Raw genomic sequence first — 14,096 nt, 5'->3', positions numbered from 1 at the left:
GATGCCATCAGGGCCCGATGACTTATTGATCTTTAATTTATCAATGAGGTCTGAAACATCTTCTCTTTTAACCTCTATCTGACTTAACTCCTCGGTCAGGAGGGGCCGTTCGGGCAGCGGTATCTGCCCAAGGTCTTCTGCCGTGAAGACAGATGCAAAGAACTCATTTAATTTCTCTGCCATCTCTAAGTCTCCTTTTATCTCCCCTTTCCCTCCCTCACCATCCAGAGGGCCAACCGCTTCTCTGGCGGGTTTCCTAACATATTTGAAGAAGCTTTTATTATTCCCCTTAATGTTGCTGGCCATGCATTCCTCATAGTCTCGCTTGGCCTCCCCTATCACCTTCTTACATTTCTTTTGCCACAGTTTATGTTCCTTTTTATTCTCTTCATTAGGGCAAGACTTCCATTTATGGAAGGAAGCTTCCTTGCCCTTCACAGCCTCTCTAACTTGGCTGGTTAGCCATGCGGGCACCCTCCTGGATTTAGTGGAACCCTTCTTTCTTTGCGGTATACACCTCTGCTGGGCCTCTATTACTGTTGTTTTAAGCAGCCTCCATGCACTCTGGAGAGATTGGACTCTTTTTACCCTCCCTTTCAACCTCCTTCTAACCAGCCTCCTCATTTGAGGGAAGTCCGCCCGTCGGAAGTCAAGGGTTTTTGTTAGAGATTTGCCTGGTATTCTTCCCCCAATGTGCACGTCAAAACGGATCGCAGCATGATCACTGTTCCCCAATGGCTCAGTAACGTTTACATCTCTAACCAGGTCCTGCGTACCGCACAAAATTAAATCCAGAGTCACCTGTCCTCTGGTGGGCTCCGTGACTAGCTGCTCTAAGCCACAGTCATTTAGCACGTCAAGAAATCCGGTTTCCTTATCGTGACCAGAACACAAATTGACCCAGTCAATATGAGGATAATTGAAGTCCCCCATGATTACAACCCTGTCCTTCCTTGTCACCTCCCTGATCTGTTTCCTCATTTCAAGGTCCCCATCAGATTTCTGGTCTGGAGGACGATAGCACGCCCCCAGTATTACATTGCTGCACAAGTCTGGTAATTTAACCCACAGAGATTCTACGGTGGAGTCGGACCCACCTTCAATCTCTACTTTGCTGGATTCTATCCCTTCCTTAACATAAAGGGCCACCCCACCTCCAACACGCCCCTGCCTGTCCCTCCTGTAGAGTTTATAGCCCGGGATTGCAGTATCCCACTGATTCTCCGCATTCCACCAGGTTTCCGTTACGCCCACTATGTCAATATTTTCCCTTGTCACCAGACATTCCAGTTCTCCCACCTTTGCTCGTAGACTTCGGGCATTCGCATAAAAGCATTTATACACGGAATGCCCCAGGATGGGCTGCTTATTCGCTCCTTTGTCCCCGCATCCTCTCATTGTGCCAAACCGTCTATCACATCCCATCACCCTACCTTTGCCAATTTCTTCTCCTACCCTGCCTTTGTCTTGTTGTTCTCTAACCTCCCCATCCTCATCCCATAGGGATGAGGGGTCCCGAACCGGATGCCCCTCGGCTCCTGTCGGCCTTCCCCCAGGGATCAGTTTAAAAGCTGCTCTGCCACCTTTTTAATGTTATGCGCCAGCAGTCTGGTTCCATTCTGGTTCAAATGGAGCCCGTCCCTCTTGTACAGGCCCCGCTTGTCCCAAAACGTTCCCCAGTGCCTAACGAATCTAAACCCCTCCTCCCTACACCATCGTCTCATCCACGCATTGAGACCCCTGATCTCCGCCTGCCTAGCTGGCCCTGCGCGTGGAACAGGTAGCACTTCAGAGAACGCTACCTTTGAGGTCCTGGCTTTCAGCTTCCTGCCTAAAAGCCTAAATTTGGCCTCCAGGACCTCCCAGCTACACTTGCCCACGTCGTTGGTGCCGACATGCACCACAGCCGCTACCTCTCCCCCAGCACTGTCTACTGTCAGAGTGACTAAGATGATTACGGGGCTGGGGCACCTTCCATATGAGGAAAGGCTATAGCGTTTGGGCCTCTTCAGCCAAGAAAAGAGGCGCCTCAGGGGGGACGTGATTGAGACATACAAAATTATGCATGGGAAGGATAAAGTGGATAGAGAAATGCTCTTTACACTCTCACATAACACCAGAACCAGGGGACATCCACTAAAATTGAGTGTTGGGAGGGTTAGGACAGACAAAAGAAAATATTTCTTTACTCAGCGTGTGGTTGGTCTGTGGAACTCCTTGCCACAGGATGTGGTGATGGCGTCTGGCCTGGACGCCTTTAAAAGGTGATTGGACAAGTTTCTGGAGGAAAAATCCATTACGGGTTACAAGCCATGATGCGTATGTGCAACCTCCTGATTTTGGAAATGGGCTATGTCAGATGCAAGGGAGGGCACCAGGATGAGGTCTCTTGTTATCTGGTGTGCTCCCTGGGGCATTTGGTGGGCCGCTGTGACATACAGAAGGTGGACTAGATGGACCTATGGCCTGATCCAGTGGGGCTGTTCTTATGTTCCCCCCCACACCTCCTCTCCACCTTCCCCCCTCCTCCCCCCATAGCCCTACTCACCTCTCTGCCATCAGCTGGTCCGAGCAACCACTTGGCGACAGAATGCAGGCCCAGTGTCAGAGCTCGGCATGTTTGCAACAGCATGCACCTGTGGTAAGCTCCGGATCAGGCCCAAAAGCACATGGACTCCTTGGAAAGCAGAGAGCAAAAGTAAAGATAAACAGGGAAGTCTTTATATTTGCAAAGCTGGAGAATGATTTCAGGTGGTTCACTTTGAAATCAGTGGCTAGCACCAAGTGAGGCTGATCATTTTATATTTCCCGCAACAGACTCCTATATTCCCTGCGCTATCTCAAGGAAAACTGTTTGAACTTGTCTCAACAACCCAGTTAACAGCAGGTAGTGTACTGTTTGCATTAGAAAAAGATGGTTGAGGAAGGAATTCATGAAATCTTATCACAAGGCGGCCTTAGTTGAGTGGCGCTTACCTAGTATTCTCAACTGTGGAAGAATTCTCTGGCTATGTGGGTGGTAGAAGCACCCTCTGCAGGCAGAAATCTGTTTCTACATATGTTTTCTCTTCATTGTGTGTAAAGGAAAGGTATGCCCATGCCTGCATTTTTCTTCATGCTTTGTTCACTGGCTCAATGAGCAGTTCATATCCAGTATTGTCCTGATTTGTGCTCTGTGCTTGGGTTATTAAACCCAGATGCTACCTCCTCTTTCTGGACACCTGGGCAGCAGAATTCAGAAGACAACATATCAAAGGGCCCAATTCTATCCAACTTTCCAGCACTGATGCAACCATACCAATGAGATGTATGGTGGTGGTGGTGGTGGGGGGTCACTCATGGAGGCCTCCTCAAGGTAAGGCAACAAATGTCCCCTAAACTCAGAGCTGCAATGTGCCTGCTTCAGCACTGGAAAGTTGGATAGGATTGGTCCAAAGTCTTTCAAGCCAATGTTATTGAACAAGACACACAACTATTGCTTATACAGGCATCCCTTGTATTTGACAGGTTAGGGACCAGAGCCATGGTGAAAAATGGAAATGGCTGAAAAGTGAAACCCGGTGTTTTTTTCGTTTACAAATGTTGCTTTCAATGCTTTTTTTAGCTAGCAAATTGCAAATGCCTTTTTAATCTTGCAAATTCCTACTGTCACACAAAGTTTTCTGCAAATGGACTCTCATTAATGCCTTCGGTAGACGGGAGCTAAAGTTGGTGTGTGCTCTCTCTCTCTCTCTCAATCACACACACACACACACACACACACACAAAACAAAACAGTTTGAATGACCAAGTGATATGCAAATCAACATGGGGAGGACAATTTTATCCTTTAGACCAGCAGAGGGGTTGAAAGAGTGGAGCATGCACTGAATGCATTTCCAGGTATAATTGAAATGTGTTGAAAGAGTGGAACCTTGAAAAACAAACCATCAGAAAGTGGGGAGTACCTGTACTTGGCAATCCCGCTAGCTTTCTTAAGTGACCATCCCTTTGAAGGCAAACAGGACATCCTCAGGAGAAGAGTAGGAAGAAGATGAAGCAAGAAGATGGCTGTGGGAAAAGGGGGTTCTAGCAAGCAGAGCAATCCACAGAAGGACGCTTTTCCCATGGTGAACTCCACCACCCAGCCAGTTTGCTACTATTAATGAACACACAGGAGGAGAGGCAGTTATGGTTTCAAAAAAAAATTGAACGCTTCACTTAGTTTCACAATTGTATACATCTTCTGAGTTTCCTAACTTGGGGAACTGAGAACCCTATAGACATTCTCCTTGTCGACAATGGCTGCCTGCCATTCAGGGACAGAGTCAGGATCCTGGATGCTGCCTTTTCATTGGTCAAAGGGAGAGAGAGGAAATGTGTGGGAGGAAGGAATTTATAGAGAGAACACATCTCCTACAGATATCACAGAGGGCAGGTAAGGGGTTCAGGCAACTGGACAGTACATTGCCTCCCAGTGTCTTGCAGGCAGCATTGCACAGCCACATCCCAACAAAAAAACAGAATCGTGTAGCACCTAGCATCTTAAAGGCTAACCCAGTGGTTCCCAAACTTTTTCAACTAGCTGCTTCCTGGACCTACTGGGCCATTGGCCACAGCTCCCTATTAGGGCTACAATCCTATATGTCACTGGTTCTCAAACTCTCAGGGAGTTTGAGAACCAGGGAAAGTCTTTGTGGGGGCAGGGTGGAGAGCAGTGATGTGATCTCCAGGATCACGCTGTTGCAGGGGACCTAGGAGCTTTCTTTAACATACCTGAGTCCCTGCCAGGGTCCGGGGGTGTGGGGAGCCCCAGAGAGCCCTTTGCAAGGGCTGCAAGCCCTCTAAACAAAATGCAATTGCAACCCACTTCCTGGTTGCGGTTGTGAAACCGGATGTGGGTTGTGGTTTGTGATCATATTTTGTCAGTGTTTAGCAGTGCAGGGAGCCTTGCAGAGAGCTCTGCTGGGCTCCCTGCATCCTCGGACACTAGTGGGGACACAGGTATGTTTTTTAAAAAGCACCTAGGTACCCGAAGCAGACACATTACATCGCTGCCTTCCCCCTTTCCCCAACCCTTAAGGGAGCAATGACATTTGTTCTCAGGTTAGTGGGTTGCAACCCACCAGTTTGAAAAGCACTGCTATACATAGTATAGGCCAGTCGGTTTTTCTGACTATTCTGCAGCGCCCCCACTGGTTTCCGCGACTCCCAGGGGAGCCACAGCTCACAATTGAGCGAACCAATTGATTTTGGCATACGCTTTCATGGACTATAGCCTGCATGCAGCCCACAACAGCTTGTGCAGAAATAAATTGTTTAGCCTTGAAGGTGCAACATGACTCTTGTAACTGCAAGAGGCTGATGTGACTGCTGCTCTGGAAAAGATTCAGTTTCCACTGGGCTAGTGCACACTTTTGGAGAAGGCAGTAGCAGAAGAAGGGATAGTGAAGGGTGCATAGAAGTAAAGGAAGAAGGGGCAAGCAGAATGATGATTCTGTGACAGAAGGGGAATTGCTAACAGCTGGGCTATTCATTAGAGGAAAACAATTAGTCAGGGCTGACAACCTTCAGTGCCTGGAAAGGGTATTGATGCCTTACCATTTCCTATCTATGGGAAGCCATAAAATTGATAAATGAAAAGCTACACTGTTGATACTCTAAACTGTATTCCAGTAGAGAACAGGGAGTTCCCTTTCAGGAAAAACAGTGGGTGCCTTAATTCAGACACCTTTCTGTAGAAATGATGGAGTGGCAATGCAACCTTTGCTTAGAAAATATATTTTATTTGAAGATAAAAGATATTGTGCAATTTCTCCTTGCACAGTCACTTGGACAAACATTTCTCAGTTCCCCAGCCATCTTTTAATTTTTCTTTCAATATGGTTTTTGGCCAACCCTTGCTAAAAGAGACCATCCTGCACATGCCCGATCTCGTCTGATCTCAGAAGTTAAGCAGGGTCAGGCCTGGTTAGTACTTGGATGGGAGACCGCCTGGGAGTACCGGGTGCTGTAGGCTTATACCATAGTCTTTCGAGACTGAAGGTTGCCAACCAACCACCATTTCACTTTAGAGCAGAGTTTTCCAAACCTTGGCCTGTGGGCCAGATCCAGGGTTTGGGAAAGCCATCCGCCTCATGAGCAGAGCTTACCATGTGCCGCATGCAGTCCAAGTAGATCAGGGCACAGGGATGCTCTAGGCCAGCCATTTTCAACCACTGTGCCGTGGTACACTAGTGTGCCGTGAGTGGTCCACAGGTGTGCCACAGGAATTTGGGGGAAGATCAATTATTAGTAGGGCCAATGGCGATGTGAGCCCCCCGCAGGCAGCATAGTGTGCCTTGTCAATTGTCAAAAACTTGATGGTGTGTCTTGACAATTTTAGTGCCTTGTCGGTGTGCCATGAGATTAAAAAGGCTGAAAATCGCTGCTCTATGCAGTCATGTCTGCCTGGATGTCCTCGTTGCACAGCCTTCTAGGTCACCCAGCAACAGATGCGACTACCCAGAGCATCCCTGTGCCCCCTTCTCCTTGTACTACATGTGGTGCTATGGTGGAATGGTAATCTCCAGTCTGAATGGGGACTGGTTTTTCAGCACACAGCAAATATGAGTTTTGCAACTGCTGCTTTAGAGGACAGGAGGTTGCCCTGAACTGTACTGGCTCAGTTTTGTCTGTGCCGCCTGGCTAGTGCTGGCTCCCCAGGGTCTCAGATGGGGGTCTTCCTGATTCTATTGCTGGGGATTGAACTGGGGCCTCAGCATGTAGGGCATGTACTCTACCTCTAAAGCTATAGCTTTTCACATCTCCTAGGTCCAAACTGTACCTTATGAATGATGTGTGATTGATGCCAAACTCTGTTTCCTCTAGCATTCCCCTCCTCCAGTATTTAGTCAGAAGATGTTTGATGTGACATTCTTGATCTCAGTACTTCCCCATCTCCAGCAAGTAGCAGCCACTGAAGTGCTGTGGGGGTGGGGAGACAGGGAGCACAACAAACCAGGGCAAACTTCTATACAGTAGAAGCCAGTATTCTAAAGGTGGTTTGAAACTTTCATTAGAATAATGAAATATGAAAATGGAGCTGTGGGAGCCACCTGGGTAATATGCTTCAAGAGCCAGCTCTTGAATTTTCATTCTCTGTGAGTGCACCAATCCCTGTTTTGTTGTGCCAGTCTATTGCACAGATACCTTCAATATGCCCCAGGAATGCATAGTAATAAGGAAGTGAATCATGCACAGGCAGAGAAGAATGAAGGGCACACTGCTCTGTGCAGGGCAAGTCCTTCATGAAACACCCTGCAGTTTGAGTAGATGCCACTTTGGTGGCACTCAGTGCAACACTGCAGCAGAACTTAAGGGGTTGAGGACAAAGAGGATCAGAGGTGCTGAAATGCTCTGCTGTGAATGATCATCCTTACTATGAAGTCTAAGAGTGTCATGATAGTGAATATGCAGCATCCTGGTCAGCTTTTTGGGGAAGGAATTCTGTGTACCTGGATCCAGGAGTAGGGTTGACAGACCCTTCGAATTGGCTTGGAATATCCAGGAATCAGCATTGATCTCCAGGCACTGGCGTAGCTAGAGGGGGGTGGGGCACTAAGTTTTGCAGGGAGCCTTCCTGCAGCATGCAAGAGGCCTCTCCCCCTCCCCTTGGGAGCCATTCACCTCTGTTTTCCCCCCCCCCCAATGGCTCCAAAGGGGAGGCTCTTTGAAGGGGACCCAATCCTTTGAAGCTCTACTCAGAGGTCATCCATTGCATCCGATCATTCAATGAGCCCCCTGGAGCCATGCCATGAGCTTCTCTTGAATGGCTAGGAACCACCATTCCACATCTTCTCCCATCACTCCTCCTGAGGAAAAAATCTTCAACCAATGATCATGGGTTCCTTCAGAGATGAACAAGAGAACCTAGCCACACCTCCCTCCTCTCTCCTGCTCAATGCAAAACCAAAGCATTAACTCTTCCCTGCCTTCTGGCTGGAACTTCCCTGCTGCTCATCCGGTCTGAATGATGACCCCACAAGGTCTTTCACACCACGTAAAAGTAAGCAAGCACACCCGGACACAGACAGAGTCGAATCTGCATGCACGGGGACTCATTTCTGAGTCAATGTCCACAGACTGGACTGGAGTCAGTGCTGGAGTCATTGACACACCTGACTTGAGTGTACATGAGTCAGCAAAAAAACATTTGTTTTTGTAACTCAGACTTGAGTCACCTGACTCAAGTTCCCATCCCTGCCTGAACAGTTGAATAGCTCACCTTCACCACCCCTCACCATCCCTCATCACCAGCACCATGCCCTTCTGTTTGAGGTGCTAATGTCGAGGGGTGCCAAACACAGGTAGAACTTTGGGATAACTCTTTCTTTGTTCCTCTGAGATACACTGAGTTAGGTTCAAGGAATTTGGCCTGAAGCGCATCAGTGGTTGGATAGCTCATCTTTACTATCCCCCAGCAGACTGTGCCTGGTTACAGGCTGTTGTTTTTCCATTCCTAAGCAAAACAGATTGGATTTAAGAGAGACATAGATGGCTAGCAAAAAAAAAAAAGTATTAGAAAGAGGCTGGATGAGTGAGTGGAAGGTGAATTCACAGGTTCACTTCCTCATCAAGACAGGCTATTATCAGCAATTAAACTGACATCTTCCTATTGCCACTTGATTTGATAACAACGCAATTAGCATGCCTTTTAATAAGATTAAATTGCTAATTGGTTTGATTAAGTACAAACCTCCAAGCTGAGCTTGGAAATAGCACATTCACTAATCAGTCTTATGTTAGACAATTGACAATTCCTGAAAGTGTTGAGGAAAGATAACAGTGTGTCAGCTTGTGTAGCTGCAAGCTAATCATCCAGAGCAAAGGTTCTCACACTTTTAGCACTGGGACCCACTTTTTAGCATGAGAATCTGTCAGGACCCACCAGAAGTGATGTCATGACCAGAAGTGACATCATCAAGCAGGAAAATTTTGAACAATCCTAGGCTGCAATCCTACCCACACTTACCCAGGAGTAAGTTCCATTGACTATCATTGTTAAAAGCATATACATAGTAGCCTGTTAAAAGTACAGATTTGTAATATTTCCCCAAATGCAGTCCCATACTAGTGTAGCATCAAATCTAATACATTAAAAATAAAATATTGAAATGGATGAGGACCCACCTGAAATTGGCTCAAAACCCACCTAGTGGGTCCTGACCTATAGTTTGAGAAACACTGATCCAGAGCAAACCTCCAATATATCAGGGAGGAAGCAAAGAGATGACTTTTCAGAGGCCCAGGCATGAAGCTGGCTGGGTATGGATCCCAGTGAGTGAAAGGGCAGAGTCCAAGGCAAATGTTCAAGGGGAAAAAACTGGTCACAATTCCTGACCGCTCTCTTTGCTTGGCTTCTGTAAAAGCTAAACTTTGCTCAAAGCAAGGGGTGGCCACTGGAAGAGGGAGCCATGATGTGAGGTTGACTCATTTAGCTCATAAGCTGCTTCACAGAATCTCAGAGTGACTCTGCTACTGGGTCCTGAAACAAGGGAAAAGGTGAACAGTTTTGACGCTCTGTAGGTGGGCTCAGTGCAGGTGACGCCCTGTAGGGGGACACCCCTCCATAAGTTGACTTCTATGTACAGAGGAACTAGTCTGTGCACTCTGCAAAACTTGAAACTCACTTTGCTCAGGAAGCTGGAATTGCTCCCAGCAAACCCTTCCTCCTTTGCTAGAAGAGCCTGCACAGAAGAAGGCAGGACAGTTGTCTTGCCCCTTCCTCTGTGTATGCTTTTTTAAATGAAAAGATGGGGAGTGGGCAGAACAGGGCAGGGTGGGGGGGAGGAACCTTGGTGGGGGGTGGGATTGGTGGAGCTCTCCTCTGCTGCTCCCTGTCCTCCCTGTCAGACTGCAAAGCCCGACATAGTGGCTCTCTGATGAACACTGTTAAAATAGCCAGCACAGACTTGAGAAGTCCCATTGCAGGGCCTGGGGCTTTCCCCAAGGGAAGGGGACAAAAGTCCCCTTCTCCCAAGGAGACCTTTGGCAGCCTTGGTGGTGTGGGTAGATGCAGTAATAGCCATTTTGCCACCACTGGCTGTTATGCAGCTATCACTTCAATTTCTCCACCCAGCGCTCTCTGATGAGCCTCCAGGTTCCATTCCTGGCTTCCTTTATGGTGAGTTGGAGAATTGCTCAAGGTTACACTGACACTATTGATAAAGGCAGCCATCTAAAATCCCTTTGTCTTGCTATCTGGCGGAAAGCATCAGCCCATTAGCTAAGCCAACAGAAGACTAATGAGAGGGCCTTGCCATGTGCAACTGTTTGGGCTTTCATACATTGCTATGAAAGTCCATTGAGGCGTTTGTTGTTTCTAGGAGGGGAAGGCAGATGTTGCAACCAGGTGGTAATAAGATACTGAAATGATGCATTTAATAGGCAAGTCACTGCCCAGCTGAGAGATGCCATCACTGTTTTGTTTTGTCTTTTAATCCCCCCAGCCTACAAACTCCTAGAATATTAAGACTCTGAGTGATGAGAGAACATTACTACATTTCACTGACTACTGCAAACTGAGTCAAATCATTATTTAAACACCAAGGGTCCAAAAACAAAATCTGTTTAAATCCAGGATTTAAATTAAAAAATGTCCATTTATTATTTGTTATTATTTTTCTCCTGCATTTCTACAATAGAATTCCACCTGAATATCTAAATTTACTTAGATACTTCTTAAATCAATGTGCATGCTAACTAGTTGCTAAAACCATCAAAACATATTGATTTAAAACTGAATAGAGTAGGCCTTTCTAGTCTACTCTGCCCCTCCCCCCCTCCCATAATATTACATCCCTGTCCTGTTTTATTCCATCCTATCCTAAAGAAGAAGAAAATGAATAATCTCAACCAGGAGCAGGGGTTGGTAGTAGATAGTGTCCTCCATGAGATAAAAGGTAAATGTGCATGTTCTTTGATTGGTTAGCAGAGTCATACATATTTATAATTAGAACTCTGAATCAATTACAGAAGTAGGGGGTAAAAGGATGGATCAGTGGATGACTTACCAGTGTCAAGCCATAAGCAAGGTATAAAAGCAGTCATTGTTCCTTATCTTCTTTTCTATTGTTTAGAATTTGTTCTTATTGTAAATTGACTTAGTTGTCCTTCAACAGGCTGATCTATACATTTTAGGGGTGAACATACATTACCTTACCTACCTTATTGGCAACCTTCAGTCTCGAAAGACTATGGTATCGCGCTCTGAAAGGTGGTTCTGGCACAGCGTCTAGTGTGGCTGAAAAGGCCAATCCGGGAGTGACAATCCCTTCCACACCGGGAGCAAGTGCAGTCTGTCCCTGGTCTGTCTCCCTGGCTATGGGCCTTCCTTCTTTGCCTCTTAGCCTCAGACTGTTGGCAAAGTGTCTCTTCAAACTGGGAAAGGCCATGCTGCACAGCCTGCCTCCAAGCGGGCCGCTCAGAGGCCAGGGTTTCCCACTTGTTGAGGTCCATCCCTAAGGCCTTCAGATCCCTCTTGCAGATGTCCTTGTATCGCAGCTGTGGTCTGCCTGTAGGGCGCTTTCCTTGCACGAGTTCTCCATAGAGGAGATCCTTTGGGATCCGGCCATCATCCATTCTCACGACATGACCAAGCCAACGCAGGCGTCTCTGTTTCAGCAGTGAATACATGCTAGGGATTCCAGCACGTTCCAGGACTGTGTTGTTTGGAACTTTGTCCTGCCAGGTGATGCCGAGGATGCGTCGGAGGCAGCGCATGTGGAAAGCGCTCAGTTTCCTCTCCTGTTGTGAGCGAAGAGTCCATGACTCGCTGCAGTACAGAAGTGTACTCAGGACGCAAGCTCTGTAGACCTGGATCTTGGTATGTTCCATCAGCTTCTTGTTGGACCAGACTCTCTTTGTGAGTCTGGAAAACGTGGTAGCTGCTTTACCAATGCGCTTGTTTAGCTCGGTATCGAGAGAATGAGTGTCGGAGATCGTTGAGCCAAGGTACACAAAGTCATGGACAACCTCCAGTTCATGCTCAGAGATTGTAATGCAGGGAGGTGAGTCCACATCCTGAACCATGACCTGTGTTTTCTTCAGGCTGATTGTCAGTCCAAAATCTTGGCAGGCCTTGCTAAAACGATCCATGAGCTGCTGGAGATCTTTGGCAGAGTGGGTAGTGACAGCTGCATCGTCGGCAAAGAGGAAGTCACGCAGACATTTCAGCTGGACTTTGGATTTTGCTCTCAGTCTGGAGAGGTTGAAGAGCTTTCCGTCTGATCTGGTCCGGAGATAGATGCCTTCTGTTGCAGTTCCAAAGGCCTGCTTCAGCAGGACAGCGAAGAAAATCCCAAACAAGGTTGGTGCAAGAACACAGCCCTGCTTCACTCCGCTTCGGATGTCAAAAGGGTCTGATGTGGAGCCATCGAAGACAACAGTGCCCTTCATGTCCTTGTGGAAAGATCTGATGATGCTGAGGAGCCTGGGTGGACATCCAATCTTGGGGAGAATCTTGAAGAGGCCGTCTCTGCTGACCAAGTCGAAAGCCTTTGTGAGATCTATGAAGGCTATAAAGAGTGGCTGTCGTTGTTCTCTGCATTTCTCCTGCAGTTGTCTAAGGGAGAATACCATATCAGTGGTGGACCTGTTGGCTCGGAATCCACACTGCGATTCTGGATAGACGCTCTCTGCAAGTACCTGGAGCCTCTTTAGTACAACTCGGGCAAACAGCTTTCCTACAATGCTAAGGAGAGAGATGCCGCGGTAGTTGTTGCAGTCACCCCTGTCACCTTTGTTCTTGTACAGCGTGATGATGTTTGCATCCCTCATGTCTTGAGGTACTCCACCTTCTCTCCAGCAGAGACAGAGGATTTCATGCAGCTCAGTGACGATGATCTCTTTGCAGCATTTTAGGACTTCAGCAGGGATGCTGTCTTTTCCAGGTGCCTTGCCAAAGGCAAGGGAGTCCAGGGCCACGTGAAGTTCTTCTAGGGTTGGTTCACTGTCAAGCTCTTCCAGCACAGGCAGGCACTCAATGTTGTTCAGTGCTTCTTCGGTGACTACATTTTCTCTGGAATATAGCTCAGAGTAGTGCTGCATCCAGCGTTCCATCTGCTGCACCCGATCCTGGATGACCTCGCCTGTGGCAGACTTCAGAGGGGCAATTTTCTTCTGTGTTGGACCTAGGGCCTGCTTGATACCATCATACATCCCCTTGATGTTGCCCGTGTCAGCTGCTATCTGTATCTCGGAACAGAGCTGGAGCCAGTAGTCGTTAGCACATCTCCTGGCAGTCTGTTGGACTTTGCTGCGAGCAGTTCGGAGGACCTGCAGGTTGCGCTCACTGGGACAGGCCTTGTATGCTGCTTGAGCTCTCCTCTTTTCCTCAATGACTGGTGTCAACTCCTCAGAGTGGGCTTCAAACCAGTCTGCCGCCTTGTTGGTCTTCTTGCCGAATATGGACAAGGCGGTGTTGTAAACGGTATTCTTGAAATGTTCCCATCTGTTGGATGCGTTTGCGTCGGCCAGGCCTGGAAGAGATTCCTCAAGCGCTTGTGCAAATTCCTCCACTTTTCTCTGATCCCGGATCTTGCTGGTATCAATGTGAGGTCTTCCTTCCTTTTTCGTGTGATACAGTCGCTTTGTTTGCAGTTTCACTCTGCTGCACACCAGGGAGTGGTCAGTGTCGCAGGCAGCACCATGATAACTGCGTGTGATCTTGATGCTGGGAAGGCTGGAGCGTCTGGTGAGGATCAGGTCGAGCTGGTGCCAGTGCTTTGATCTTGGATGTCTCCAAGAGACTCTATGTTGGGGCTTTGTGTTGAAGAACGTGTTGCTGACACAGAGACCGTGATGACAGCAAAACTCTAGCAGGCGTTGGCCATTTTCGTTCATCCTCCCAGTGCCAAACTGACCTAAGCAAGTGGGCCATGAACTGTTATCAGCACCAACTCTAGCATTGAAATCGCCGAGGATGAACAATGGCTCTTTTACAGGGATTTTCTTGACAGTGGTGGCCAGGTCATCATAGAATTTGTCTTTGGCTTCTGCTGGAGACGACAGAGAACATACATTATTGTCTTAAAATTAATCAACAGTGGTAGGTTGATGGCTACATGCCCAGGAAT

General features: G+C 47.7%; 1 protein-coding gene and 1 pseudogene across 1 annotated transcript in view; one reads left to right on the top strand and one right to left on the bottom strand.

Annotated features, from left to right (window-relative positions):
- KCNS1 (potassium voltage-gated channel modifier subfamily S member 1) overlaps window positions 1–14,096 on the bottom strand; it is a 108,585-nt gene that overhangs the window by 58,376 nt on the left and 36,113 nt on the right. The gene's annotated exons all lie outside the window — the stretch shown is intronic.
- LOC136649934 (5S ribosomal RNA) lies at window positions 5,882–5,998 on the top strand (annotated as a pseudogene).

Source organism: Tiliqua scincoides, chromosome 4 (assembly GCF_035046505.1).
Source record: "Tiliqua scincoides isolate rTilSci1 chromosome 4, rTilSci1.hap2, whole genome shotgun sequence".
In the NCBI taxonomy this organism is placed as follows: Eukaryota; Metazoa; Chordata; class Lepidosauria; order Squamata; family Scincidae; genus Tiliqua; species Tiliqua scincoides.
This window is presented reverse-complemented; position numbering and strand designations above follow the sequence as displayed.